Source organism: Macrotis lagotis, chromosome 3 (assembly GCF_037893015.1).
Source record: "Macrotis lagotis isolate mMagLag1 chromosome 3, bilby.v1.9.chrom.fasta, whole genome shotgun sequence".
In the NCBI taxonomy this organism is placed as follows: Eukaryota; Metazoa; Chordata; class Mammalia; order Peramelemorphia; family Peramelidae; genus Macrotis; species Macrotis lagotis.
The window spans coordinates 6,502,128-6,527,464 of record NC_133660.1 but is presented as its reverse complement, the minus strand read 5'-3'; the positions used below and the strand labels follow the sequence as shown (position 1 = coordinate 6,527,464).

Here is a 25,337-nt window from a genome sequence, read left to right as displayed (position 1 = left end):
TTCTTCAGTTTTGTCTATCCACTATGCTATTGACTTAGTTTCTATTATTTTCCCACATCGGTCTCATTTCTCTTCCCAATTTTTCCTCTGCCTCACTTGATTTTCAAAGTCCTTCCTTTGAGCTCTTCTGTGGTAGAGATCAATTCATATTTTTCTTGGTGGCTTTGTATGTAGAAGTTTTGAATTAAATTTTCTTTTGAGTATGTATTTTGATCTTATCATCATGGTAATTATCTATGGTCAGATTTTTTCCCTTCTATTGTTGGCTCATTCCTCCTACCTACTATGACTTGATTTTAACTCTTTGTTTAAAGTAGGCCTCTACTTCCAGGTGCAGCCCCCCAAGCTTTTGAGGATTTTTTGCTTCTGTTTTCAGATATACTGATAGGGATCTGCAAGTTTGCAATTATTCAAAGGACTTATGATTTAAGGAGAGGTTTGAACCACTCTTCTGGCCTGTCCTCTGATCTGTGGGTAACCACAAGTAGCACTCCTTTCTATCCTGGAACTGTGAGGAAGGTCCTGCTCCACTGTGGCAGTTAGCTCTGGTATGCTTCTGATTCTTTTTCTGGAACTGGGACCCATGATTGAATATGGCCAAAGCAACAAAGTCCTGCCTTAGTGATTGCAGTCTCCTTCAAACCCCCTTACTGTCCATGGGCTGAGAGCTTCTGATGTCTTTCCTGGTCAGCTGGGGTTGGTTCAACACTGCCGAGGTGTGTGCTGGACTGTCCTCCACTCTCACCTGGGTGCAGCAGACTTTTACTTCTGACTTTCCAGGTTGTCCTTGACAATCTCTGGGCTGAGAGGTCCAGAACCCACCAATTGACCCAGTCACCTATTGAACTTCATTCTCACCCTAGTTAGTAGACCCTTCACTTGGATCTTCCAAATTGTCTCATGTTAGAAAATTTTTTCACTCAGTCTTTTTATAGGTTCTGTCACTCTAGAATTTGTTTAGTGTCACTATTTAAAGTTATTTAGAGTGGTTTGGGGGAGAGCTTGGGCAAATTTTTATCTTCACTCTACCATCGTGGTTCTGCCCAACCTCCACTACAAGATTTATAGCAATTTAATCATCCAATTTCTTGCTGATGTGTCTAATAAACAGAATCCCTCTGCAGTTTATGGCAGCTTCATTCTACTTTTGGTGTCTCTAATTGTTAGGGTGTATCTTGTCATTAGTCCTAAATCGTATCAAACTTCTCCAGAGCCGAGCCATTTGGCCTTCCAAAATCCCCACTCTCTTTTTCCACTCTCTCAGTGTGAAATAGTTTCCTCAGATTCATACATTTGGTAAATATCTGAGATTGGATTTGAACTCAGGTCTTCCTGACTACAGGGATAATTTTCTATTCACTGCACCAACTTATCTGCACCTTCTCCATGAAAAAAAAAATAGTTTCTTCTGCTGATTCTCAAATGACCTGAATTTTTACTTACCCTAACGCTGTATTCTAGCTGTTTTAGCTCATCAATACTTTTCTTAAAGTATGGTTCCAAGCATACAAATTGTATGAAGTCTTTGATAAAGGCATAATACAGAAGAATATTATTCCTGTAAGTTTTGCTTCTGCATTGAAGATTACAGATATTGGCTTTTTGTTTGTTTTTTTCTTTGCTTTTGTCTTTTTGATTTTTAACAGTAATATTCATTTGACTAATATTGAGATTTTGGTGGATTAAAACCCCCAGATCTTTTTCGAAACTACAGTCTAACCATACTTCAACTGTTCTCATACTAGTATATTCATTTTTTCTTAAACTGGCAGGTAAAACTTTATAATTATCCTATTTAATTTTACCTTCTAAATTCAAACCAGCATTCAAGTCTATTCAGATCTAGTTGGAGGCTGACTGTTTATTCAGTCACTTTTTTATCCCTTCTAGCTTTGTTACACCTGGAAAAATTTCGCTAAAAAAATGTTAAGCACCACAGCGTCAATCAGATATCTTTGGGATGTTGTAATGGAATCCCCCTGCTATTTTGACACAGAACTACTACTTTTTGATTCCTAATCCAATGAAATTTATTATCATGTATTACCCATCCACACATCTTTACTAAAGGAATAATGATATACTTTTGCATAAAAGGCCAAATTTGTCTTTGACATCCTCTTGAAGCTACTGCCTTGTAAAGCCTTTCAAAAAAGGGAAGCAAAATAATATGCTATTATGATTCTTTTTTTTAATGAAACCATATTGACTTTTTTTCCATGTTGCTTTCTACATGTTCACTACCCTTTTCTTTAATAATTAACTCTTAGGTTTTTTTCCTAGGCATAAAAATCTAGGTCACTAGTCTGCAGTCTACAGACTGTTCTCTCTTTTGAAACTCAGGATATTTTGCAGGACACTGTCCAGATTTCAATACCTCCTCCTGTTTTCCACAGTGTTTCATATATCCCAGAGTGTTTTTCAATACTTTTTTCTATGAACTTAGTTCAGAATTCAACTGACTTGTAATGGGTTAATTTTAGAAATTTAACTCTCTGATTTATTTTTGCCTCAAGGAACTTAACTGATCTTGAGCATGTGTAGGAACCTAAAGGGAACTGGACCTAATATTTCTGTAATGCTAAATTGTCTATCAAGGATGTTTTGTTTTCTGTTCAAAAGTCTGGGCTACTATGCAGCACCTGGACCCAAACAATGAGTGCTTTTTGGCATCATTAGGGAAGGGGTGGGGGAAGGGTGGGGCCTTTCTTTGTTAACCCTTATTTCCACACTTTCAACCAATTGTTTTTGTTTCTTGAACCTCAACTTTGTTATCATTCATGTGGTCACCCATACCAGGATATAATCTATCCTGTTCTGTTCTTTGTTATTTACTCCCCAGAATTTATAAAAGGGAACTATCCTTTTGTTCTGCATCTTTGGCATAAATAGAGGTATGCCACTGATCCCTTTAATGACAGACAGAATATCTCTAATAGTAAATGTTATCTTGCTCAAAGATGTGCTTCAGTTTACCTTTATGTTAAATTTAAATCACAATAAATGTATTAGAAAGGGCATGCCCACATATTAAGATTATAAGAAACAGAGAAGCTTTACAGGGATATTTTTCCCATATTTTTTTTTTTCATTTAGAAAAGAGGGGAAATAAGCCATACTAATGCTGGGGTTGGTAAGGTTAAAAAAAAGATATATGAGGACTTTACGTATATATATTTAAGAATGTTTTCAATACTGATGCTGTCTAAACTGATATACAGACTAAAGGAATTCAGTAGCAGAGGATTTATTTGGTAGCAATCTCTGCTAACATTTTTGTTATATCATTGTCAGAGCAGGTCGTTCTCCTTCATAAAGAAAATAATAAGTAAATAAGATTTGAATCACTTTCTTTGAGTTATCAGTGATAATATTTTATTCTACCTCATGCCCAAGAAAAAGGACCATGAATTCTTTTGTCTTGCTCATGTCCCAAGCAAAAACAAAAACATAAAAAGATTTTGTTGTCCTTAGCTTCACCAGTCTCAGTTTAATCCTCATAATGTTGTGATAGTATCATATTAAAATCTTAATATATCTAGTTTCTTTATCTTCTCCAGGCTTTTCAGGATCTAAGTTAGATGGCAATTTCTTTTTTTTTTTTAGGGTTTTTTTTTGGCAAGGCAAATGGGGTTAAGTGGCTTGCCCAAGGCCACACAGCTAGGTAATTATTAAATGTCTGAGACCGGATTTGAACCCAGGTACTCCTGACTCCAGGGCCTGTGCTTTATCCACTATGCCACCTAGTCACCTCCAGATGGCAATTTCAATATTGTCCTTTATGATCCATGGAAACCTTAACCTCTATATAGCATAATTTCTACAATGAGAGGTCTAGATTATACAATGTCCAAGAATTCTCCTAGCCCCAGATTCTATGATGTGTGATCCCAAGTTGCATAGTTTCCTTGCCATCTACTTATCTTTTTTCAAGTGAATCTAGTATTTTTCTTGATCATTGAAATCATTTTCCTTTGTTTCTTCATAATTTCATTTTCAAAAGTCTCTGGCCATCCTTACGTGATTTCCATTGAAGAACTTTTGTCCATGGGATCCCATCCTTGGAGTGAATACTTTGAAATTTGCTATCCCAAATCCTAGTTCACATTGTCCGGAAATACCCAGTTTTCTCTTTCTTTTCTATGCCAAACTCACCAAAGGGGTAGTCACTTTCCCAAAATATTTCCATCATTTCTATATCCAGCAGAGAATATCTTCTCTATTAATAAGAATCAGACCCAGCATAGAATTATCCCTCAATCATTTCTCAATTTTTTGAAAGATACAATTGTTATTAAGGGAAGTGAAGATGTCATCATTCCTGCTTTCAGAGAGAGATTATCAATACATGCTTGGATAATTAAAGATTCCCACCACTCCTGCATCATGCCTCTATTTCAGGTATATGATTTTTTTCCTGGATCCCTAAACTATTTTACTTTTCTAACTGATCCATAATATATTGTGATGGGAAAAAAAAACAACAAAAATATTCTATCCCCACCCCCCCCCCATTGGTCATCATCCAAATTCTTGCTACTATATTTCTACCATCTGTAATCCAGAGAACATAAAAGAAGATGAAAGATTCAACTTTTTAAAAAATCTCTTTGGACTTCAGATCATTTCTTCTAAAGTAAATATATCATGTTTTGCTGTTAGAGCAGTCAATATTTTACACTAGTTGGTTTTTTTTTCCCTCATTCATACTTGGTCATCAATGATCACTATTCATACCTCAATTTTACCCATGAACATATTCAAACTGTCTTTATCCCTATGTCCTGATGTACCATATTACTTCTCTTTCAAATCTTTGAGACCTAGCCAAACTGATTTTTATATATGATACTCAATCTCTTGCTATGTTTTTGCCTAGGATTTTCAATACCTGAAATATCCTTCTTCCTCAATTCTCATTCCTTTAAGACATATCTCAAATGTCACCTTCTGCTTATAGCCCCAAATCATAGTACTTTCCTCCTGAAAATACAATGTATTGAACTAGTCTGCGTATTTTAATTTATTCATTTTAATTTATTCTAAATATGTTTATGATGAATTTATTCTCTTTCCTATTAGAAGGTAAGTTCCTTATAAATATAGATTGTTTCATTCTCTCTGTTTATTTCTCCAGGGCCTGGCAGAATGCAACAGGCACAAAGTTAAATGCTTGATAAATGGTGATTGTTTGATTGCTTATTCTTATTTTGCATATGAAAAGATATTAAGGTTACAATGATAAAAGAAATTGCTGGTAATCACATAACCAGATCTTTAAGGCAAAACTTAAAGTGAAGTTTCATTTGATTTCATGGTTGTCTCATATTCTACACTATTTTACTGTTTTGTGAAAGGTGTTGGATAACATGTAGACATAAAGATGACAAATCATGGCCATGTCCTTGAACTCAAGAAGTTAAAAGTGAAAGCAATTGAGGTAGAAATAAAAATTGCATTCTAGGGGTCAAAGTTTAGGAATTAATATTATTTTCAGATATATATTCTTGACCCATATCTGTGGTATATTTTTGATTGACCTCATGAGAATAGCAGGTTGCTATTAACCCTAATATCCCCTTGTAATTTTTTGTTTGTTCTTCTATAGTGATCATATTTAGGTCAGCAATTTACACATATAAATTTCTTTGTATCCCCAATGCCTAGCAGAGTTCCTGGCATGATAGCCATTCTATAAGTGTGAATTTGTATATAATTAATACATTTATATAATATAAATATAAAAGATCATAAAATATATACTCTAATTATCATATGAAATATGAATTGAAATATAAAATAAGTATGAAATATAATATTAAAATAAAATATAAATAATACAAGAATAAATTTTTGTATTGTATATGGGTTTACTAGTAATATCCTATCTACAATTTTTAAACAAATATGCTCTTGTTTTTAATACCAAGAACTTTACTTAATGCAGAATCCTAAAGGCAATCTAATGGAGACCCAGTTTTTCTTAAGTCTTCCCTGTAGTTGCTGTTATTTCTATCATAATAAGCAGGCAGTCTTTTGCATACCTAAAAGGCAGAATTGTGGATTACGCATAAAAGCCTCCAAAATGTTAAGAATATTTATGTTTATAGCTTGTAGACCCTAAGGAGGAAATAAATAAAAAATACCCCATTTTGAACTGACAGTTTTCACAACTGTGGCAAGAGATGTTGATGCCTTTCTTCTAAAATTAAATCTCAAAGCAGTGGAGTTCAAAAAGAAAGGAAACAAAAATTAGTGTAGGCATCATTTCTTCAGAGCTAGCATTAAGTATGTCCCCCATTTAGCTAACTTTTCCATCTTGAAAAAAAAATCAACCTTCAACTGAACACTATTTCACTCTCTATTAATAATCCCTGTTACAATAGCTACAACTCAGGATGCAGCATTTCCATTTCTACCAAGTACCAGCTCATCCCTCTTTACACCCATTGAATAGTTGTCCACAACCAGTGCAAGTGTGCATAGGAATTCAAATATCTAGGTTTGGTATGCAATCAGGCCTGCTTAGATCATCTCTTCTTTATCTGCTCCTCTTCATGCTTGGCAAACTGGGGAACCTTGTAGCTGCTGATTTTGACCACTACCAGAGGGTGCTTCCAAATTGTCTCTCTGCTTCAGTAATGTCCAGTCATATAAATAGTCATATTGATAGTTCATAGACTTGAAGAGAGTCCGGAATAACTGTCTTAGATAAAAATAATCTGGGGCTTCTTCGAAGCGGAGTCCCCTACAATAGGTTAGATATGTTGCAAATTCAGCAGGAAATCCGCTACATAAAGCCTCCACAGGAGTAGACATCTTTTTTTCTATAATTTTTTCGTACTTTTGCTTCCTAGTTGCAGCTTTTAGTCCTTGCCAAGGCAGGCTGGTCTTGTTAAAATACATCAATACATAGCCTAAAGATTCCATATCATCCCCTCGACTCTGTTCAATGCCAAGGTGGGCATTGATGCTGGCATAACGGGCAGTGCCAGTAAGATTTTTATCTTTTCGGTATGGTATGTGTTCCTTTGTTTTGCTGTCTCTATACTTTTTGGCTAAACCAAAGTCAATAATGAATAATTTGTTAGAGTGACGACCAGTGCCAATAAGGAAGTTATCTGGTTTAATATCTCTATGTATATAATTCTTTGCATGCATGTATTGGAGTCTATTGATCATCTGGTCAGCTAACATAAGTACTGTTTTCATTGTGAATTTGCGGGAACACGTATTAAACAATTCTTCAAGACTGGGTCCCAGAAGGTCCATGACTAGCACATTATGACCCTTTTCCCGTCCATACCATCGCACGTGGGCAATGCCCGATCCCCCTTGAAGAATCTTATACAATTTGGCTTCAGCAAACAGTTGAGGATGCTTAGATGTCTGTGATTCAAGCTTCACAGCTACTTCCTCACCATTGTTGATGTTAACTGCTAGGAAGACGTCCCCGAAGGAGCCATTTCCGATCTTCCGTACTAGTTTATATTTTCCTGCAAAAATTAATTGGGTCTCGGAGCTTTTGTTGATATTCATTCTGGAAATGGGAGAAGAGAGAGATGCCTCAGGGCTGTGGAAAGCTGGGGGCTGCTTGCACCAGGGTTCGCTCACAAGAGGCATGAGTATTTGAGGAGGGATACTTGAAGACGGGAAACTGATTTTTTTTTTTAAGGAACTCTTTCACCAAGTTACTAGTACAAGAAGGAAGACTCTCCATATGTCCCACTTTTTTAAACCCAAACAATAAACAGCTTTTGCCAGTATCCCAGTCAGGAGCCACAGTTGCCCCTGCCACCTCCAAGGACAATATCCTAAACTAAAAAGAAACCTAGTAATGGGGGTTGGGGCAAGAGTTGGGGGAGGGAGATGTGGTGCTCTTCTGCCATAGCCTGGGGCCACCACCCACCCACCAAGGTCACTGTGCCAATATCTCACCACCCCCTTACCAGGTTTCCTTAACACTTCTTCCCCCAATCCAGACCCCCCAGGTCGGGTCTTCTGCCATGACTAGAATGACCGTGCATCACAATAAAACTTAAACCAAATCACAATGAGGACCTGCGGTTTTGAACAATCTGACTGGGAGGAATCATTACAGTGCTTCTCGAGGTTCTCTGACCTTTTATTCCTGATACTTTTTAAGGTCTAGCCAAGCTTCTTACTCCCAGGGAACCGAATTATTTGCTTTGGAGAGAAAGAGAGCTAAGGGGAAGGGAGAGACCAAGCTAATCGCCCTAGGAGGGCAATAAGGTACAGAGGGAAGAAAGCTCATTGACTCTGGAGTTAAATCTGAGGTTCAAATCCCACTTCTGGTAAAATGTAGACTTTTGTGCTAGTCTATTTAGCCCTGGGAGGTTTTGTGAAATGGGGTGGGAATGGATGAGTCTTGACAGTCTTTTCAGTTCTAGTTCTGTGAACTATTCCCACCCTTATGAAACTGACCTTCACAATGAATTTACATTTGATGGAATCCGACTACTAAACTTCCCCCCAGATATTAGAGGACAAATACATTTTCATTTCCCTTCCTTCTGTTGTTCTGTCCTTCTTGGAGCTATAGAGAAGACAAAACGGATCAAAGAATCAGTACTATCAGTTATCTTCTTCATAGTTTCAATCCCACCCCAGTTCTTGAACTTCTCCCCCACCTCCTTCAAACTCTTTTTTTTCAGTTTACCTTCAACAATACCGTGGGGGAGGACTTAACATATTTCCTTAACATATTTCCAGGTAGTTCTCCTGTTTGGTGTTATATCACAGCATAATTTTGTGAAAGAAGGGTTGTTTTTGGAGGAGAACCTCCTGGGTATGATTACTGCCTCTGACACTTCATAGCTGTGTGAGTCACTTAAAGCACCCTTAGAATCATTTTCCTCATAATTAAAAATGAGGCAGCTGGACTCAATCACTTCTAAGGACAATTTCAAATGATAAATGTATGATTCTTTCTTTAAATGATTCTCAATAACTTGTGCCCATATGATGTTCTCATGTCTTCCGCTTCTTGTATCCCTTGGCTTTTCTCAACTGTAGTTTCTCAATATCTTTGGCAATTGCTATTTAATCTCAAGTCTTAGGGGGAGCAGCATTCCTTCTCATCATATAACACATACAGGTAGACTCATTTCATTTTCACATTTTACATTGGTAAAAGTTGAAATTGCAGTTATAAATTGTTTATACATGTAATTGGGAAAAATATTTTCCTAAAAAATGAAAATTAAAAAAAAAGAAATTGAGATTAGAGCAAAGGAAGACAACTGACCTTATAGGCCATTGTATGAACTTTGATGTCTGAGTATATCAAAATATTCTTTAAAACTATAAATTATGCAACTGTGAATTACCACCTCATACCATCAGATTGGCTAGGATGACAAAAAATAAAAATGACATACTAGAGGGAAAAGAAATACACTAATGAATTACTGTTGGAGCAGTGAACTAGTACAACCATTTTGAAAAGCAATTTGGAATTATGCCCAACAGTATACTAAATGTTGTATACCTTTCGACTTACTACCGAATTTATACACCAAAGAGATCAAAAGAAGAAGAAAAGGACCCTTGTGTGTATACAATTAAACATATGCAACATGTATGATGCATACAAATACACATTACATATATTGTATAAATATATCTATCTAAATATAGATACTATATTTAGATAGAAAGATAGATCGAGAGAGAGAGAGCTTTTTGTGAGGACAAAGAATCGAAAATTTAGATATTTATCAATTGGGGAATGAATGATTGACCAATTTGTGGACTAGGAATGTGATGAAATGCTATTGTGCTGTCAGAAACAAAGGGCATGGTTTTATAAAAACCTGGGAAGACATTTATGCACTGATGTAAAGTGAATTGAGTAAATCCACCAGAACAATCCACATAGTAACAGTAATATTGTAAAACTAATCAATTTTAGAAGACAGTAATTGATCAACACAGTGACTCACCACAATCCCAAAGGATCCATAAGACATGGTGTCCAACTCAAGAGAAATGATGCACTCTGAATGCAGACTGAAGCAGATTTTTTTCTTCATTTCTTTCTTTCTCTTTCTCTTTCCTTCCCTCCCTCCATTCCTTCATTTCTTTCTTTATCCTTTCCTTTTTGTCTCTTACTTTCTTAAACATGGGTAATATAGAAATGTATATTGTAATACTATATATATATATATATATATACATGTCTTTTCAATGTTCTTGTCTTCTCAATGAATGAAATAGAAATAGAGCTAAAAAATTAGAAATTCTCTGCTTTAAAAATAAATCATTTAAAAAAAACAATAAGAAGACTGTAAGTTATAAAAGCAGGGCTAATTCACAATGGTAGAGGGAGTTTCACCAACTAATTTATGGGTGAAGAAAAAAGAGAAAGCAAGAAAGGGAGGGAAGGAGAAACAAAGAGGAAAACAAGATGGAAAAATAGAAAAAAACAATTTTCTGATTTTAATTTTAGTAATCTTTCTGCTATGCAATGCCTCTCCTTATTCTTTTATAAAAAGGATAAAAATAAGTGTATAGTATAGCTGTAATAATATGACTTTAGTATATAAAATCATATTCGAATATTCTAGTACTCCATTGGATTTGCAATCTCAACAATTTGGCTACCCACCCTTTTAGTGACACAGATCATAACCCATCCATAACCCTGCATTAACCTTCTTATATGTTTACCTTAGGTAATCTAATGCAATATTTGGTGAGACATTTTTTGGATATTGAATTGAAGCCCATCTTTTTCTCTCATCAGACATTCTTTTGATGACATCCTTTACAGTCTTTTTTTTTACATAATAAAGAGGAACTATCTATTTATGACCTCCAGATGCTTCTTTTTACAGATGACTTTGTACTAATTGCTTCAAGTCCCAAGCATTGAATTGAGATCTGTAATTACTCAAAGAGCCCAACAGTCTCAACAGGAAAACAAAACAAGTAAAAAAAAATTGAATGCCTTTTGATAAAGTTATGGCTTATAGATGGATGCATCTTGAGAGAGTGAGCTCAAGCAAAGAGCTTTCTAACTTCTGGAAATTCTCTAAACTGCCAACATGAGGGCAGTTTAAGTGAATAAGCTAGACCAAATTAAAAAAAAAAACAGAAGAGATCAGGTCAAGTGACCACAGTGTAGTACAGAATCATAATGTAGTATAGTTTTGATTATTTTATTCATGTCTTTTTAAATTGCCGTCATGTTCTAATATAACCCCACCTCCCTTTCAAATTCTTAATGAAAAAGAGAGAGAAAAGAGGAAATTTTTAGCAAAATTATTCTATATATAAATGCATCATTATAGTTCTTGTTTCACATACATACTTCATTAATATCTGCAAAAAAGGGAGCAAGTTACATTACATTTTTCATTTCTCTTTTAGGAAGCCAAGTTTTGGACATTATCATTTATGAACATTCAATTTCATTTTGGTGATAATATATACACACATATTTTATATACATATGCATGTGTGTACAGGTATAAATGCACATGTATGTGCACAGATGTCTATGTTTGCACACATGTATGTATACACACATATCTCAATGCTTCTTTGTATTTAACATGCTGATATTTTTTTACAATGCACTATCATTCTATTCGATTAATTTACAATGAAGTAGCAACTTCCCAAAAGCTAGGCATGAAGATATTTTGTAATAGGATATTGATTTGTTAATCAAAAAGATTTAAGTATCTTTCTCAACAATTTCAATGATTGTAATACAATAATATTTATCTTTCTCTAACTTCCCTAAAATTATTTCAAACTTTTTCATCTTTTAAAATTGCTGGATTTGAGGTGAGACTTCAGAGTTATTTTAACTGGGGTTTTAGTATTGTGATTTGGAACAATCTTTCATAAGATAACTTATTATCTTCATTCTACTTGTTCATATTTTTAGTCATATTAGTTATCAAAATTGAATCATTTTTATTCTTACATATAGTGGTTCACTATATGTCTTGGACAGCAAATCCTTGTCAGAAATATTTGATGCCCACAATTTTTTTTCTAATCAAATGCTTCTCTTCAAGCAGTTGCATTGATTTTGTTCCTGAAAATGATTTTTTAAATTATTTGTAATTGAAATAACCTCTTCTATGATTTGTGAACAATCTTCCTCATTTGCTTAAGAATTCTATCCTTAGACATGGCTCTGAAGTTATTTGATTTGGTTCTCTCTCTCTCTCTCTCTCTCTCTCTCTCACATATTCATGTTACATATCCACTTAGTGCTTATTATGATATATATTACAATTAGCTCAAATGTTCTAAACCAGTTTTTTTCCAGTCAAACAGCAGAACTTTGTAAGTTTAAAGTTTTTCCAATAATTTTTGTATATAGGAAGCTATTCCCCAATAATTATGTTCTTAAGTTCATTGAGTTCCACTATTTTCTATTTCTTCTTTATCTAGCCTGATGTATTGACCCAGGATTTTGTTTTTTATTAGTAACAAATATTTTTGATGATTACTGCTATATATAGCATTAATAGCGTTAGTTACTTCTACACATGGAGATGTTACTCTCCCAATGGCTAAGAAGAGACAGAGAACTTTAAGCTATATAGGACTTTAAGAGAGATAGGGAGGAATAAAAATAAACAAAGCAAAGGCAGGAACAAAAGAGATTTGCCTATAAGAATAAATGAGAACGCTGGGAAAAATCTGAAGGCTGGAGAAGGGAAGGCAGGAGATGGAAGAAAAAGGAAAATCCACATCCCAAAATCTAAAGCAAACCAACTGTGCCTGCAGTTTGTTTTTCTGAAAGAGAAGAAACCATATGAGGATTGTCTTAATTTCCATTTTTCTCCAAGACTTCAAGTCAACAAAAAGCAAAAAAACAGGAAACAAAAAAATTGAGCTAAGCTAAAACCCACTTTGTGTTTTGGTCTAAGGAGAGAGATGAAGGAAAGCGTATGCAAGCTGTGTTTTGGTTCATATTAATGAAGCAGCTTCCTGTGCAAAAGAACTCAAGCCTGGTTCAGAAGAGGCATATCCCCTCACTTTTGTGAATTCTAGAAAGAGTAGTTGATGGAAGAAATGTCTAGGTACCAAACCAATACTGAAAAGTGTCCACAGATGGGAATGACTCAGATCCTGAACCTGATGCTGGTTCTGGAGAGAAAGAGTAGCAATGAAGAAAGGTATTGACTTGGTTAGTGCTTGCAGCATCATTGTAGGAAACATTGGCTCAGGTATTTTTGTCTGAAGAATACAGGCTCTGTGGATCTTGCTTTGATTGTATAGATTTCAGTGGGGCTCGCCACAGCTATGGTGCACTGTGTTGTGCTGAACTTGGAGTAGAGACTATCCCTAAATCACATCTCCACATCTTTTTTTATAATTAATTTATTTTCTCAACTACATGCAAAAGTATTTTTGAACAATAATTTTTGTAAGGTCTGGAGTTTCACATTTTCTCTCTTCCTCTAATCTGACAGAAAGCAATCTTTGATAAACATATTTTTGTGTTACTCCTATTGTGATAGAAGAATCAGAACAAAAAGAAGAAAAATCAGAAGAGGGGAAAAACCATAAAACATAAAGCAAAAAACCCGAAAATAGTAAGCTTTGGTCTACTTAATTCTCCACAGTTCCTTTTCTAAACATGGATGGTATTTTCCATCACAAGAATTAGAATTGTTGATTTTTATACTGCTGAGATAAGCAAGTCCATCATATTTGATCGCACAATGTTCCTGTTAATGTGTACAATGTTCTTCTGTTCTACTCACTTTATTCAGCATCAGTTCATGCAAGCCTTTTTAGGCTTTTGTGAAATCTTGACCCTCCTGATTTCTTATAGAATAGTAAAACTCCATTGCATCTATGTATCACAATTTGTTCAGCCATTCCCAATTTATCAATTATTAATGGGCATCCTATTGATTTCTCTTTCTTTGCCACCTGCAATAAAATAACCCTTCAGAATCTGATGAAAACATTATAAAAATTTTCTCTTATTATCTCTTTCCCTTAATCCTAATTCCTCATACTGAAAATGACTAATATGGAAACATATTTATCAAAAATATGTATGATGCTAACTGCTGGTGGGATGGGGTGGGAAGGGAGGGTGGAAAGAAGTTTCATAACTAAAAAAATATACCTGTGCATATGGATGAAAAAATAAATAATAAAACATATAAAAAAGAATTGCTATAAATATTGTGGTATAAGTGGGATTTTTACCCTTATTATCTCCTTGGGATACACATCTATTAGTGGTAGTGATGGATCAAAGAATAGGCACAGTTCCATTGCCTTAATAGTTCCAAATTGCTCTCCAGAAAGGTTGACTCAAATCATAACTCCACCAATAATGCAGTGATGACTCAGTTTTCCCACATTCCCATCAACATTGATCATTTCATTGTCTGTCATATTAGGCAATCTGATAGATGAGGTGCTACCTCAGAGTTGTTTTAACTTGTATTTCTCTAATCAATAATGATTTAGACTATTTTATATGATAATTGATCACTTTAATTTGTTCATCTGTGAACTACCTGTTCACATGACTTATATTCTTATCAATTTGACCCAACTCTCTATATATTTTATAAATGATTCTTTTAGCAGAAACATTAGTTGCAAATATTGTTCCCCAACTTACTGAATCCCTTTGCACTGGATTTATTTGTACAAAAGCTTTTCAATTTAATGTAATCAAAATTATCCATCTTGCATTTTATAATTTTCTCTGTCTCTTCTTTGGTCATAAATTCCTTCCATTTCCAAATTATTTCTTGTTCTTCTAACTGTTATGTCTAAATTGGGATCCATTTCTACTTTATCTTGGTATAGGGTTGTGATGTTGATCTATGCCTAGTTCCTGGATTATTTTTTTTTCCAGTTTTCCCAGCAGTTTTTATTAAAAAGTGGGTTCTTATCCCAGAAGTTGGAGTATTTGGGTTTATCAAGCAGCAGAGTACTATACTCATTTACTACTATTTCTTTTGCACATACTCTATTCCACTGATCTATCATTCTATTTCTTAGCCTGTACCAAACAGTTTTATTGCCGGCTACACCTTTATAATATACTTTTAGCTCTGGCACAACCAGACCCCCTTCTTTTACATTTTTTCCCATTAATTTCCTTGATCTTTTGTTCCTCCATAGGAATTTTGTTACTATTTTTCTAGCTCTGTAAAATAGTGTTTTTGGTAGTTTGAGTGATACGGCACTGAATAACTAATTTAATTAGGTAGAATTGTCATTTTTATTACATTAGATCAGCCTACCTGTCCAATTATTTAGATATGATTTTATTTGTGTGAAAAAGTGTTTTATAATTGTTTTCATGTAGATTCTAGGTCTTGGTAGATAGAAACTTTCAAGTATTTGATATTGTCCTTGGTTACATTAGATGGAATTTCTCTTTCTATCTCTTGCTGCTGGACTTTGTGATAATATATATATATATATATATATATATATATATATGTATATATATATGCTTATGATTTATATGGGTTTATTTTATATCCTGCAACTTTACTAAAGTTACTAATTGTTTCAATTTGTTTTCTTGGTTGATTTTCTAGGATTTTCTAAGTAAACCATCCTATCTTCTGCAAAGACTGACATTTTTGTTTCCCCATTACCTATTCTAATTCCTTCAATATCTTATTCATCTAAGTGCTAAAACTAACATTTCTACTATCATATTGAATTCTAATAGTGATAATGGGCATCTTGTTTCACCTCTTATCTTATTGGGACTGCTTCCAGCTTATCCATATTATATATAATGCTTACTAGTATTTTAGATAGATACTGCTTATTATTTTAAGGAAAACTGTATTTTTTTCATATATTCTCTAGAGTTTTTAAAAAGAAATGGGTGCTTGTATTTTAACAAAATTTTTTTAGAGTCTATTGAAATAATATGATTTCTGATAGTTTTGTTATTGATATGGTCAATGATGCTGATCATTTCCCTAATATTGAACCAACCTTACATTCCTGCTTTAAATCCTAAATGATCATGGTGTATTTTCCTAATCATAATGGCTGTAATTACTTTCTTTAAATTTCATTAAAATTTTTCTATCATTATTTGTATTAAGGAGATTAGTCTATAATTTTTTTGTCCATTTTGGCTCTTCCTGGTTTAGGAATCACCATATTGATGTCAGAAGGAATTTAGCAGACCTCTTTCACCTATTTTTTCAAATAGTTTATATAGAATTGGAATTAATTGTTCTTTAAATATAGGTAAAATTTACTTTTGAATCCAACTGACCATGGAGACTTTTTTCTTAGGAAGTTCATTGATGACTTTTTCAATTATTTTTTTCTGAAATGGCATTAAGTATTTAATTTTCTTCTCTGTCAATCTGGCAATTGATATTTTTCTAAACAGTTATCTATTTTACTTAGATTACTAAATTTATTTTTACAATTGGACAAAATAGCTTCAAATTATTACTTTAATTTCTTTTGCATTAGTGATGAATTCACCCTTTTTCACTTTTGAAACTGGCAATTTAGTTTTCTTTTGTAAATCATATTGATAAAGATTTATCCATTTTTTCATAAAATCAACTTTTATTTTTATTTGTTAATTCAATAGTTTTCTTACTTTTGATTTTATTAATTTCTCCCTTGATTTTCAGAATTTCCAATTTGGCATTTAATTGGGAATTTATAATTTGTTTTTTAACTAGTTTGTTTTTTAGTTGGATGCTCAATTCATTGTTATCTTCCTTCTGTTTTATTCATATAAACATTTAAAACTTTAGAAATCTCCCTAATAGTCACTTTCGTTGTACCCCACAAGTTTTGGTATGTTGTCTCATTATTGTCATTGACTTAAGCAAAATTATTAATTATTTCTTTGATTTGTTGTTTGAGGTACTCATTATTTAAAATTTTAGTTTCCAATTTTTTTTTAGTTTATCTTCCCATGACCCTTTATTACATGAGATTTTTATTGTATCTTGATCTGAAAATGATGCATTTAATATTTGTCTTTCAGATCTTGATTGTAAGGTTTTTATGCTCTAATACATCAAAGACATCTTAGATAACCTGGCTGCGGAAGTCTGTGCCCTAAATCAGGCTGTCATTATTCTCACCTTTTCCAATTAGGAGATGCAGTCACTCTTACTCACCTGTTTTTCTCCAGAGTCCAGTCGAAGATTCCTGGCTGGAGTCTGCTTATTGTTTCTCCAAGTGTGGGTTGGGCTACCTGAGGACAGCACATTGTCATAGCTGTAAAGCTCTCGACCTTCAGTCATGGATATAGTCCAAAGGAAAGTACTTCTGGCTTGAGTCCCAAAATATACTTGAAAATTTCCAAAAGTTGGTTATTGACCTCATCACACTGGCTTTCCTTCAAGTTTCCTTTGCCTTTGGAGACTGGAACTTCCTTAATTATGCAACAGTGGAACTGGGTGATTCCTAAAAGAACCTTCCTCAGACGATTTTCATCTCCATCCCACTTGACAAAATTGCTTATTGTCATTGCCGTATCCCCCCAGGAACTGCTGATCTTTAATGCTTTTGCTGTCATCTTTGGAGAGTACCTTCTAAGGGTCATTGCCTGAATCATGCCTTTTCTTCTGTCAGTGGCTTCCTCTTCACATCCTCCAGACTATTCTTTGCTGCAGCCCAAGAGGGCCACTTTCCCAGCCTGCTAGCTGTGATCCATGTAAAGACTCATACTCCAATCCCTGCTCTTCTCTTCATGTGTAACTCCACGCTGCTGATGCTGGTGATCAGTGACATATCATGCCTTTCATGCTGACAGGTGCCCCAGTCTACGTTCTTGGGGTGTACTGATCACATAAGCTCCAATGTCACACAAACCTCAATGTTTCAGTGACTTCATAGCATCTCTGACTTTGATGAGTTTGAAGCTGTATGTGGTTCTGTATCCCCAGAGGGATGAGAGCCCATCAAAAAAAACAAAAAAGACAATCCACCTATAAATCCACTGCCCCAGGCTGACTAGACTCAAGTAACCCATCCAACCTCTGATTCTGAGCTTTGTGCTTTCTTTGTACTTCTCTGGCCTTTGTTTCCACTTCCAATTCACACTTCACTCAACCTTCTTCTTTACCTTCACCCCAAAACTGTTCTTCTCAGGAAGGAATAGTCAGAAGTAGGGAAAGAAATGATAAAGATGCTGTAATTTGTATCTAAAGAACCAGTCACAGATCATTAGGATCTATGTAGGAATACATAGGAAGGGAATCTCCTACTCATTTATTAAGGGAGAAGGAGTCCAGCCAAGGGAAACCTAAACATAAAACTTTTAGGATTGAGGGTCATATGGGGATGTTATCCTTAGGAAATCCTGTTGCCAGCAAAGATGTGAAAACTCCTCAAGTTTCATACTCAGGAATCTAATGACATTTGGTATTGCCCTCTCTTTTCCCTTTCCAAGTCTAAGGAACAGAGGCCAAATTGGGGAAGGAGAAACAACTCAGTCATGGAAGCCAAAAGTCTCTGAGGGAAGGGGAATTTATGGCATTGGCAGTTTGTGAGCCTTTCAGGGGAGTACAGGAGTCTCAGAAAAGAAAGAAGACAGCTGTTTCCCCCCACACACAGTTGGGTTTGTTGCCTCACTTGTGGCTCCTTAGCAGTCACATAAAATTCCCTAAAATGTTAGGGACCAAGAAAGGATGAGCACTTTTTTCTTCTACTTCTTCCCCCATCACCACAAACATTTAATTAAACACACAGTTGGGAAGACTCATATTTTAGGAACTCCATATTATTCCTTGTATCCTGTCCCCAGTTCAATGTAAAAGCTTTCTGGGGTGGGAGAAACTTGTTTCCTAATTGGTTTCACAGAGGTAGCAATTTCTTAGCATCAGGGTTTAGCAGCTCTTCTCATCACCTTGGGGTTGCCCTTAATGGAAAGATGATGTTTGCTAATCATCACTGGACTTCAGCCTCCTCTGTCCTCAATTTTCCTTCTCAAATCTCCCCCACCCAGCTCTCAGCGCTACCATTTTTCAGAATTATACTATCTCTTTCTTTCCTAGGCCTCTCTCTCTGAAGAGACTGTGGGCTTCCCATTTTCAACTCAGAATCAGGGTTGGGTTAAGGGCATGACATTTTCCTTTTCCTCTTTTAGCACAGCCTTCTTTCCCTGATGGAGCTATCCATTTCTTATGGGCGATCTCACCTAAGGTGAAGGTCAGTGCATTTTACCTACTGGATGTCTCCTTTCTTTCCAAGCAAACCTCTAGATTCCTGTCCCCAATAAATATACTCCAGACAGTACTATTCTCACTGTCCCTTCAGGACTTATTTCCAATGATAGGGCATACCATTAATTCAGACATAAATAAGACTTTCCTGAGGGATGATGGAAGCCAGTTTATAGAGAGATACCTCAGAAAAGCCTATCTAAATGACCATCTACTTAATTCTTCCTCACTAGAGAAGAAAGTTGACCACCCATGGAAGAGTGACAGATAAAACTAACATCTCTTAGTTGGTTTTCTTTCTTTTGTTTTTTGAACCTTTGGCACTTATGCCATTCTTTTATAAAAAAAAAAGTAATTAATTTTTTCATCCATATGCACATGTATATTTTTAAGTTAAAGAATTCCCTTCCAGCCTCCATTTTCCCCCTCCCCTCAGCAGTGAACATCAAGTTTAGAATTATACATATATATTTTTGATAAATATGTTTACAGATAGAATTAGGATTAAGGGAAAGAGATACATAAGAGATAATTTTTAAAAAGTATTCATTAGATTATAGAGGGATTTTGTTTTTGGTTTTGTTTCTTTTTCCTCTGGATGGGGATAACATTGTCCATAGCCAGTCTTCTTAGTTGATTTTCTATGTGTTTCATAAAAATATATTGTTGCCACTTGCATCCATTATCTGCCTGTGATAAATCACAAGTCAGAGACTCTGGAATACAGGTGTGGAAAGAAAATAGAGATGTATTAAAAGAAGTTACAACACAAAAGAAAGTGATAGAAAGGTTAAGAAGGTTTTAAGGAAAAAGAAAAAAAAAGGCCAAGTGGATTGCTAATTGAATTTGGAAGACCCACTGCCAAGGATTAACAAGAGTTTGGAAGGTAAAAAAGAGAGCAAGCCCCTTCTCAGATCTCCTTAATTCTCCCTCAGGGTCCATGGGAGGGGTGGTGAACTTGGAGTGACCCAAATCCTGCATTGGAGATCTTGCCTTTTGGGGAGGGATCTATGATGTGTAGTCTTAGACATAATTTCCAGAGCCTGCACTCCCAATGCAATCTAGATCAGTTTGAAGGTCAGGCCCTCCTGCAGCGGCCTAAATTAGATGCTAAAGGAAGAAGGAAGATTCCTTTAATAGTGCAAAAAAAAAAAGATTTATAAAGTGATCTCAACACTCCCTATGCCCATTGTTCTCTGTATCAATATAATGTTCCTTTGTAATAAGTCTACTATCATTAATCATACCTGTGGGGTTGGAGATGGTGTATTGGAGAAATTATATCCTCACAAAACTAATTCCATCCTTGCTCTCGAGACTTTCTCCCTTACCACCCATCCCCACATACATCTGGAGCTAGGAAATCTTCCTTTTCCAAATATCCCTAATGGTAACATTTTGCTCTCTTGGGACAAATGGAATAGTTCCATTCCTCCCCCCCCCAACCTCCCCCTTTTAACACCCAGCCTGGGTTAGATTTCCTTATCTACCCCCACTGCTTCATAAGATAAATTGATCAAGAATCAGTTTGTGATAAAAGCAAGAAGCCAAGTTATAGGGGAGGTCATCAAATCATTCCTATTTATCCTCCTTTTTTCATTTCTTCAAAATCCCTTCTTCTATTTGCATTATCTTGTTTTGTAAAGAGTATGATATTTTATTTAAATGGGTTTTGAAACTAGCACTTCTATTTCTTTTGTTTTTTTTAAATTGTTTTCAGATTTTTTCTGGGTTAGACAAAAAACCTGGGTTCTGATCTTTTTGTATCATTTAGTTGGTTTGGATTTGAGATTTGGTTGTATTTATTTTCAATGTAATAAATGTTTAGAATGGAAAATGTGCTAGCCATTCCTGCTTCAATGCTCATTCTTTCCACAGTTCCCTTTAAGAATCTGAAACTGTTGTTTCTCCAAAAATTTTATTTCTGTATACAGTGAAGATTCAAGATATCATGGGACTTAAGACTGAGGAAACAAGTTTATCTGTAGAAATCAGTGATGCCTTGAAATATGAAGAAAGGGGTTAGAATGAGGAAAAATACAAGGTGTACTGAAATCCTTGATAGATGTAGAAGCATGCCATTGGGTTAGGAAAGTGATATCAAGCAGAATAAAATGGATGGAGTGAACCTTAAAGCAGGAAAATAGTCTATTACACTACCTTTGGTTATTCAGCAGAATCCAAGTGGGAATGTTTCCTTTTACAAGGTATCTTCAAAAAAGACTTGCGTGTTTTTGTAGAGATTCCCTTTTGTGGATGTAGGTTGGATAGCTGTTAATTGAGGTTCCTTCTAAATCTGAAATTTTGCCATTCTGGGAACTTGAGAAGAGAAATCCATGGCTGGTATTTTAACAAGATATGAAAGTTAACAAAAGATGACAATATTCAGGAATAGAGGATAGTATAAAGTTGAACTAGTTTCCAAAAAATGTCAAGATTTCCAAGGGAGAATAATGAGATGGAGGCAGAGGTAATGGAATATAAAAGCAGGAAAAAATATTGACAAGAGAATAACATGAGAATTAAAGTCAGTTTCAGGAGAAGTGAAATAGTGATATAGATGGAAAGAGAAGAAATTATGGTCAAAAAGGAGAATTTCAGAGTTATGAATCAGAGAGTTTCAAGGGTTCTTGTGAACTATGAGAGCAAGACTTCGCTCATCCCTAAATGTGCCTGAGGTAGAAACCCTGGATCTTGAAAGTTAAGGATGGTGATGAAACCATGAACATTTATTAATGAAATTAATTTATTAACATTTATTAAGGAAACCAGGACATTTAAAGGAGGGCAATCAATACACAAATGAAGTCCTTCAATAGGAGAGCCAGGCAGGGTGAAAAGCATGCTATAACTCTTAACTAAATAAGGAGAATGATCTGAGTCTAACCATGCTCTAGGTAGTCAAATGTCTCCCCTAGATAAGTCTTTCAGAGCACTTTGATAAATCAGACTTTTGATACATTCTTCTAGACCCTTTAAAGCCCAAATAGAGGAAGAGAAGAAAAGCAAAAGTGGTACTAAATCTACCACAAAGAATTCCAGTATCATAGCTGTTATGTATTCCTCCCATTGGAGGAGGCTTGAGTGTTGTCTGGTGGTGATATTCAGCTCTTTGTGACTCCTTGTTTTGTTTTGTTTTGTTTTGTTTTGTTTTTTGGAAGGGTGGTAGTGGTTCTGGATATGGGAGTAGTTTACCATTTGCTTTCCCAACTCATTTTACATATGAGGAAATGAAGCAGATGAGGCTAGGAATTTCCCAGGCACATAACTAGAATCTGAGACTGGGTTTAAACTCAGATCCTCCTACTTATAAGATCCAGAACTCTATCGCTGAGTCATCAAGTTCCCTAAAGTGGATGTAGTTTCTTTCAGTTAAATGACAATGACAACAGGAAGAAAACATTTTTAGGTACTTTTCTGAAATGTTTTAAAATATAAGGCACAAGTAAAATTATTAACTAGTCTTGTAAGAAATCACATAACTCATTTGCCAGAGTCTAACTGCAGAACACCTCTGGGATCTGTTGTTTCACTAATACAGCCTAATTTAGGCCCTTCCTCTTTAACTCTTCTGTGACTTACTGAAAAAGTGTCTAATTGACCAACTAGATCTTTCCTTCCACGCTTTCTACTCTCAAAGAAGAGGTGGAAAAACATTTTTGTGGCGAGAGTCATTTGGATATTTATTTTTAATTTTTTTTGTTTTTTAGGTATTTTGCAAGGCAAATGGGGTTAAGTGGCTTGCCCAAGGCCACATTAGCTAGGTAATTTTTAAGGGTCTGAGACCGGATTTGAACCCAGGTACTCCTGACTCCAGGGCTGGTGCTTTATCCACTGCGCCACCTAGCCGCCCCTGGATATTTATAATATCCTTCAAGAGCTTTATTTATTCAAACATTTAATTAATTTACCCATTAAAAATCTCATAGATTTTTTTTGAATTTTAAGTTCCATCAGGGATTGCCTTGGCAATGCCACGTGATATAGTCTGCAGGCTAGGAGGTTCCTTGCATCTAATGGACCCTCGACCAATATGCTAAAATAATATTTCTGAGTTTTAGATTTGACTGTAATGCCTCCTTGCTGAAAAAGCTCCACAATGGGAAAGACTATTTAGGACAATTTTTAAAAAGGATTTTAGGACAATTGGAGTCAGACCACCTGTTCAAATACTGTTTTACACTCTTAGGAGTTCAGTAGGTCATTTAACCTGTCCAGGCCAAATAATCCTGTAGAGAGATGCATTCAGTTTCCAGCTCTAAAAATCTTAATTCCCTTCTATCTTGGGTAAAATGGGGTCAATCAAATAATAACTAACCTTATCTATTAACAAACAGTGATTTCAATCCTGCTCCTTTTTTCCCTAGACCACTTTAAGGTAGTTTTTTTTTTTTTATTTTGTCATTACTGTTTCCATATTACAAAACATGAAATAAAGCATTTAAGCAGGATAAGTGAATAATTCATGGCCTTACTGAAAGTCAATAGTTGATGTGAAATTAGGGGTTAAGCATGAACGGGTCTGAGTTTGGAGACAGTAACGGTTAGTTGGGTGTCTCTTGTTCACCCGCACAACTCCTTTGGTCTGACATTTAGATTGTTCTAGTTTACATCAAAAAGGAGAAAAGATCAGAAAGGTCTCAGATAGCATAGCACCAAAGAGAAAAAAAAGTATATGAATCTTGAGGGAAATGTAAGATGGGAGTGATGGTTAGAAACCTGACACTAGAATCCAGAAAAGGGGGGGATTCTGCTCCTAATTCTGCAAGCATCAGGTGTGTCCATAGGTGAGTCATTTCACCTCTCAAGGGCCCACACACACATTTAGGAAATTTATATTGGACAAAGAAGTCACTACAACAGTGTTGTTGCAGTTCAGCATCTAGTATCCAATGTAAACAATATAAAATTGGGATTATTGAGTGATGAAAGAAGATCATAGAACAAATGAAAACACAACAGTCATAAAAAGCTTTGCTAAACATTTATGAGGAAGCAGAGAGATCTACCAATAGTGCTTGTTGCCTTTGCGAAATGATCCTGGCTTTTCACTAGCTGAGCAAATGAAATGGTCTTGGTAGAGGGGAAACAACTAGAAATAATCAAACAAAAAGGCAGGGGGGACTTATAAATGTTTTTGGGGAGGATGTTGCCCTGGGCCATAAATCGCAGTGTTTCTCCCTGCTTTAAACATTTCCCATTCCAGCCCAGCCTTTATTCAGTTATCAAAGTGAACTTCCTGAAAAGGAAGACTAAACAACATCTCTTCCCCTTCCTCAGATCACCAAACTTCCTTGCTCCCTATTATCCCCAGGATCAAATATTGGATCTTCTGTTCAGGTTTTGAAGTTCTTCATAACTGAACTCATTCCTACCATTCCAGGCTTCTTCCACCTCCCTCCCTCCCCATACCTTGAAATCCAATGACACTGGCCTCTTTGCTGTTTCTGGGGCTGAGGTTTCACTAGCTGCCCCCCCCAAACTCTCCCTCCTCATTTTTACTTCCTAATTTCCTTCAAGGCTCCTCAAAAAGTCTGACTTTTTTGCTAGACGTCTTTCTCAGTCCTCTTTAGTGCTTCCTTAGCTGATCATCTCTCATTTATCATTTTTGTTCATATTTGTGACATGATCTCCACTTTCCCAATAGATTGTCAGCTTCCTGGGTGAAGAGACCAATTTTGAAACCTTTCTTTCTATCCCCAGAGTTTGGCACAATGCCTCACACACAAATTCCTCTGGTTGACTAACGAATGATCCAACCCTATGTCTTAACAAATAGGCTTTGAGCAGAAGAAGAAAGAAAAGAATGAAGAGGAATTGAATCCTCAGAGATTTGTGAAGAAGACCAAATGGCACCTTGAATACTGGAACCCTATAGCAGTTGGAGACTAGTTTGAGATGTCTCCTTTGCTTCAGCCTTAGCCAGGTGAGAGTGAGCAAGGACCACTTTAAGCTGAGGATGCTTTCCTTGTGCTAACAATAACCAGTAGGGGAAATGAGTTCAAAGTGAGATTTAGAAAATATAATAAAACAAACAACCAAAAAAATCCCAAAAACACAACTGGGAGAACTTGAAGGGAAAGCAGTTTAGCATCAGTAGTTTTGAACCAGAATCACCTGTCCTTACTTAGAGCAAGGTCAGCT

The 25,337-nt window shown here is 35.5% G+C and overlaps 1 long non-coding RNA gene and 2 pseudogenes across 1 annotated transcript in view; 2 read left to right on the top strand and 1 right to left on the bottom strand.

Moving 5' to 3' along the window:
* The window catches only part of LOC141517240 (uncharacterized), a 75,086-nt gene that overhangs the window by 48,911 nt on the left and 838 nt on the right, over positions 1 to 25,337 (top strand). The window contains exon 4 of the long non-coding RNA XR_012476813.1: positions 24,973 to 25,119. This is a non-coding gene — a long non-coding RNA (uncharacterized LOC141517240). The remainder of the gene's footprint in view (positions 1 to 24,972; positions 25,120 to 25,337) is intronic.
* LOC141517238 (casein kinase I pseudogene) lies at positions 5,872 to 10,080 on the bottom strand (annotated as a pseudogene).
* On the top strand, positions 13,157 to 17,779 carry LOC141517113 (large neutral amino acids transporter small subunit 2-like; annotated as a pseudogene).